Here is a 6,000-nt window from a genome sequence, read left to right on the forward strand (position 1 = left end):
GAGGGCTAATAATCCTTGTGAGAAGGAGAATACAGGACTGGAATCTCTTTTTTCACACATACCCTTAAGATCTATGGTTCCCAGCACCATGTTTTCTTTCTTTTTAAATATATGCATTTAAGGCATTTCATATAGAATATACCTGGTGTATAGTCCTCCACAGACCCACATTGTGTTGAAGTGTCTTCAAGAGAATGTTATTTAGAGCAATCCCTGGTGTCTAGTATTCTCCCCAATGCTGTGCACTGTTAAGGAAAATGCTTATGACTTTTCCCTGGAGGCTGGTGGTTACCCATTCTGTTTAAGTAATATACTGAGCCATGAGTTTATTTATTTGTTTATTTATTTATTTCAATTTGATGACTGGGGTAGTCTACTGGGCCTAGAAGAGCCTGTTTTCAGTGGAGGCCCAGGGAGTAAAGCTCCATTGTCAATGACATATATACAAAACAAAGAAATCATTGGTATCATGCAGACTATACAGTATTAAAAATCATTTACAGAATGAAAATCTTGCAATTATACAGTCTGTGGGCTGGATTCATGAAACCTCCCTGTAAGAGTTAATATGTCTTACATGGAGACTGCAGTGTAATGGTATGACGTCAGCATGCCATGCATATTCATGAGGGCATGCTGAATCATACCCTAGGCTAACACGGTCTGTGTAGGAAAGTAGGGGGTGTGTCCGAATGCCGAGTTCTGCAAAGGGACACACCCCCAGAAGAGTCAGAGTCCTGAAAGTAAACACCCATGAGCGAGTCCGTGGAAATGTCAAGGAACACAACACCACATGCCCTCACAGACTATAAACCCAACTGTAATGTAAAACGTAAAAATAGCCGTTTAATTTTTTTTTTAGAATTTCCAAAATGTTTGCCCGTAGTTGCGCTCGTTTGCGCTGGTATGCCCTCCGCTCAGCCACAGTTAGCAGACATTGAAAAGCATATAAGATCTAAATATGCAAAGTAAGCCAAGTAGCAATAGCGTAGCGGTAGAGACGTTGGCCAAAGAGGTAGTCATGGTTCGAGCCCCCACAACATCATTTTCCATTTTTATTTAAATAAGCATGAAACAATCCCGACATATATATATATATATATATATATATATATATATATATATATATATATATAAAACTATAATGTAAGTAAAATGTAATGAAATGGGCCATGCATTTTTGGAGAAATCCGACATAATAAAATATGAAAAAAGGATCAGAATTGCCCATAGCTTAGCAAGGCTTTAGCAAGCTGAATACGGGTGCCCGTAGGTGAGCAGCGCTTTAACAAGCTTAATATGAGTGCCCATAGGTGAGCAGCACTTTAATAAGCTTAATATGAGTGCCTGCAGGTGAGCAGCAGTTTAACAGGTTTAAAATGAGTGCCCGGAGTTGAGCAGCGCTTTACCATGCTTAAAATGAGTGCCCGTAGTTCAGCAGCACTCTGCCCAGCATAATATGAGTGCTCATAGCTAAATAATGTGTTACCTAGCGTAAGCCGTTTGCGCGGAGCTGCGCAGCACACCAACCAGCTTACTGGCGGGCAACATTGGGCAAGCTGTATCAAAGCCGCCTTTACACAGACACACTTCCTAGCCTGTCTAGACAGTAGTAAAATAAAAAAAGCAATGCCCAGGGTCGAACCTGGGACACTGTGCACCATAGTCAAAGTACTCAACTACTAAGCCATGACAGTTGTACTGAGAAATGCAGTATTAGCATATATATAGGAATGAATGGAAATAGAAGCATGACAAAGCAGTTTTTTTTAAGCTGATAAATATCCAAAATGGCCAATCACAGATAAGTGTGGGAAAACCGGCATATATAAGCCCCATAGGCGGGAATACACAGCATAACTGATTGTGGTACCCATTTGCAGTCAGGATGGCAGGTGCAGGAGAGGGAAGTCGCTTTAGAGCACAAAGGTGGGGAGTTGAGGAGTCAAAATATATGGTTTGGCTCCTAGTCCATGATCATGAAGCACAACTCATGCAGGGCCAGGTTCACTGGGGTGTGTACAAGGCAGAGGCGTGGAACCGGTTGGCACATGATCTCACCAGTGCCACAGGCATTCCGAGGACTGGTGAGCAGGTCCGTCACCACCATGCGGACCTGAAGCGACGGAACGAGGACCAACTGAACTGTTGGATCCAGGAGGCCCACCAAATGCCCAACGCCCCACTACTAAGTATCCATGTAATTAAGTATGTAAGAAATGCTATCCTAGCCTATAGTATGGAGAGGTATGTTCCAATATTACTTCCTTTATATTACAGCTGCAGGTGTTCATTCCGCGAATCAGCAAGCCTATGCTGATAGGCTGCTGAGGTTGTGCCACCAGGCAGGTTAGTAATTATTTAGCTGGCATTGTCATAGAATAGAAGTGAGAAAGATTGTAAAAGAGTTCAGTGTTGTAACCCACTAATAAAGGTCAAATAAGCCTAGAAGACAGATTCTGATAGTATTGTAAGATTAGATAAGTGATGCAGCATGGAAAATAGTGAATGCAATCCAGTAATAAAGATTAAACAAGTCTCAAATAGAAGTTTCCACCTGTATTGTAATATCAGATAACTGCTGCAGCCAGAAAATGAGTGGTAATCAATCAACAAAGGATAGACAAGTGTCAAATACATCCTTGTAAATTCTGCCATATGAAATAAGTGAGTCAGCTGGAAAGGGTTGTTGTAATCAGTAGTAAATGTTAATAAAGCCAAGAATTAAGTACCAGTCTGAAATGTAAATATAATATAATTGAGATAGTGTGAGAAATACAGTTTGAAGCTACCAAGAAAGCTGTAATAAGTCTGGAATAAAGGTATACTGCAGTCACTACATTATGAAATGAATGAGACAGCCACAACCAAAGAGTGTAATGTGTTAAATAAAATACAGAACATGGACTGTGTCCGTCCCACAAATTGGATATGTTACTGTACCTTGCATTATGGAAATAGTATGGTTGTATGAAATGCTGAACATCCACAGTTGTCTAGACCCATATAAATCAAATGTAGCAGGATGCTGTACCTGAACACAGCCAGATATGAACATATATGAATAAAAATGGAATGTATATTAATGTAGCAGTAACATCCCTATCATCAACATTCCTAAGGTTACATACAGGAAACTGTACTAATACATGTAGGGGATATATATCTGCATCTACTAGGAATGTACAGTATATGTATAGGTAGTTTAAGTTGTTAATGTAAAATTTCTCTACCTTACCCTATTTTCACAAATGATGCCATTCCACACCAAACCAGGTATGTGTATTCACAATTAATTCCCATGGACATTTGTCCTGTTGGTTCATACATATCTGCATGTACGTTGATGCATGTGCCCCATTCACATATCCAAACCTGATGGCCTGTTGCCACCAATCAACCCTGCATGCTGTTGGAATGTGCACTGTTGTTCTAAATATGCATGTGTTATGCTTGCTGCTCAATGTTCGGAATTCATGGGTGTTTAGTTAATGGGAATACTGATGCATGCTGTTACAACTAATTTTGAATGGAGTTGTTTGTTACTAACCCAAAATGCCATAAAATACTGCTAAACATAGGACAACAGGGAAGGCGGGTTCCAGCGGACCCACCTCTCCCACCTCAGCTGACGAGTGCACCTGGCACCAGTGCTCAGGCTGGGACCTTCTCCTCCAGTGGCCCTGCACCACCTTCAGGTGGAAGCACTGCAGGGGATGGGGCTCGTTCCCCCTCTGCAAGCATGGCCAGAGGAGAGCCTCCGCTCACCCTCCGTAGGGTCCGGTCTGTGGTGCGTAGTGAGATCAGGCGTTCTATGACTGATCCCCTACGCCAGCTTGAGGCGAGGGTGGCGCAAATCATGGGTGTACCTGCCCGTCTTATCCAGCCCCCAGTACAGCCCCAGTCTGGGCTGTGAAGGCGCAGTGGTAACTGCCTATGGGTGGGGATTTCAGTTCCACTGTTTCCATCTGTGGGCTCATGGGCTTGCAATATCCAAACATCCATCCCCGTCATTTGTGTTTACCCCCCACATGTGTCATACTCCGCCCCTGTATGCATCTTGTTTGTCTTGTCTGTTTACCTCCCCAAACTACCTCCCCAAATATACCTACTTACTGTACCTCACATTCCACTCTCACCTGAAAAAAAAATAAAAAAAGGGCACTCTGTTCCCACAAAAAAATTACGCCCCATACATAGCTGCCCAATTCGCACACATGTCCACTGGACATGGAAACTGATAATTCTAGTTGGCAGTACAACATATTTTGTTGTCCACACCCCTCTCTCAGGGTTGGAAGGTTTCAAATTTCACACCAAATTTCACACATATGCACAGCTGTTGCTAATAAAGAAATGGGCAACTATGGGCCTTTCCTACATCCTTCCTGCACATCTCGAGCTTGTTTTCTTACTGTCCTACCCTCTTTGTGCCCCCTTTTTCACCACTTTCCTATCTCCCCATTTTATTTTCTTTAAAAGAAATTAGCACGGGTGTTAGCGGGAGTAAGCACTTTTAAGCAGTGGTCAACGGGTGTGCGCTTGTGTGCGCTTAGCTAAGCGAGTGTGCACTTAGCTAAGCAAGTGTGCACATGTGTAAGCATCGCGCAAACCAGTGAAAACCGACTTACAACTGCTTAAAATTGCCTTAGTCACTCTGTATGACAAGGCCTGTAGTCTGCTCATCAGCAAAATAAAATACCCCTGTCAGTCTCGAACCCCGGTGCTTGGAAACACTAGTCTGCATGAATTACCACTGAGCCACAGCTGATATACAAGAACTTGGTGCTGAAAGAAATATATCATGAAATACAAGGAGTGAATGTAAAGGGAATATAGGAAGGCCATTACACAAAGCTTGTTCCCTGAATCCTTACTGGCAATTCTTGTGGAATTGCATTACATTAGTGTGATAAGAGAAACAGCCATGCTATGAGGTAATAATGTTACAGTAGCACCTTACAAACCCCACACAGTATCAGAGCAGGATAAACACCGCCATATTTGAATAGGTATGAGGCCAGACTTCCCAACTGTGACTGATTTACAGGGATGTCCCAGATTTGCAAAAAAATGTTACCTGTGCCCCACTGACTCCCTGTGAAATGTACTAACAGTAGGCAAAAAGGTGGGATATCCCACATAATGGTGACTGTAGACACTACTTGCATGTCAGAAATGGTGTAGTAATACATATGCTCAAAATACCCTGCAGTCACAACTGCAGAATATCTGAAATATATCACGGGTGTATCCCACTGATATGTACCTTTCCCTGAGGCTGGTTAAATATATACCTGAGAGTATCTGAGGCCTGCAAGTGTCAGAAATACACAGGCATATCAGTCTGTCTGCTGTTACACACTCTTTGAATAGCTGTAGAATTACTCCCACAAGCACACCCTCATGTAGGAGTACAACGCAGAAATATCAAAGGATGTAGCCATCTAACAAAGTAATGACAGTATAGCAGTTTACAAGCACTGTATGTGCCTGATATTCATAATTGTTAGTACAAAATACAAGGCCCTAGTACTGCTCAGCAGCAAAATAAAATACCCTTGTAAATGTCAAACCCCATACCTTGGGCTCACCAGACTGCATGCAGTGCCACCAAGCCAGAGCAAACATATAAGAACTTACTGCTGAAAGAAATATATCATGCATTACAAGGAGTGAATGTAAATGGAAAATAGGAAAGCCATAGCAAAACATTCCAGTAAAGACAAATATCAGGCCTTCAAGGAGTGAATGTAAAGGGAAAATAGTGAAGCCATAGCAACACATTGCAAGAACTACTGTTGTATACCAGTTAATCCACAACTCCCACAGGAAAGTACATACTCCCATGTAAACAGTGTTAACATGAGCAGGAGTGAGTTAACATACACACTGAGAAGAGTGAAATGGAAAAAGCAACAGTAAGGTTTCAGTACAACATGCATTTCAATGGCTACAACACAGCCTTAGATATGACAGACATACCAACCTTCTGACTGA

Source organism: Protopterus annectens, chromosome 12.part0, assembly GCF_019279795.1.
Source record: "Protopterus annectens isolate FY-2018-M chromosome 12.part0, PAN1.0, whole genome shotgun sequence".
NCBI lineage: Eukaryota > Metazoa > Chordata > Ceratodontiformes > Protopteridae > Protopterus > Protopterus annectens.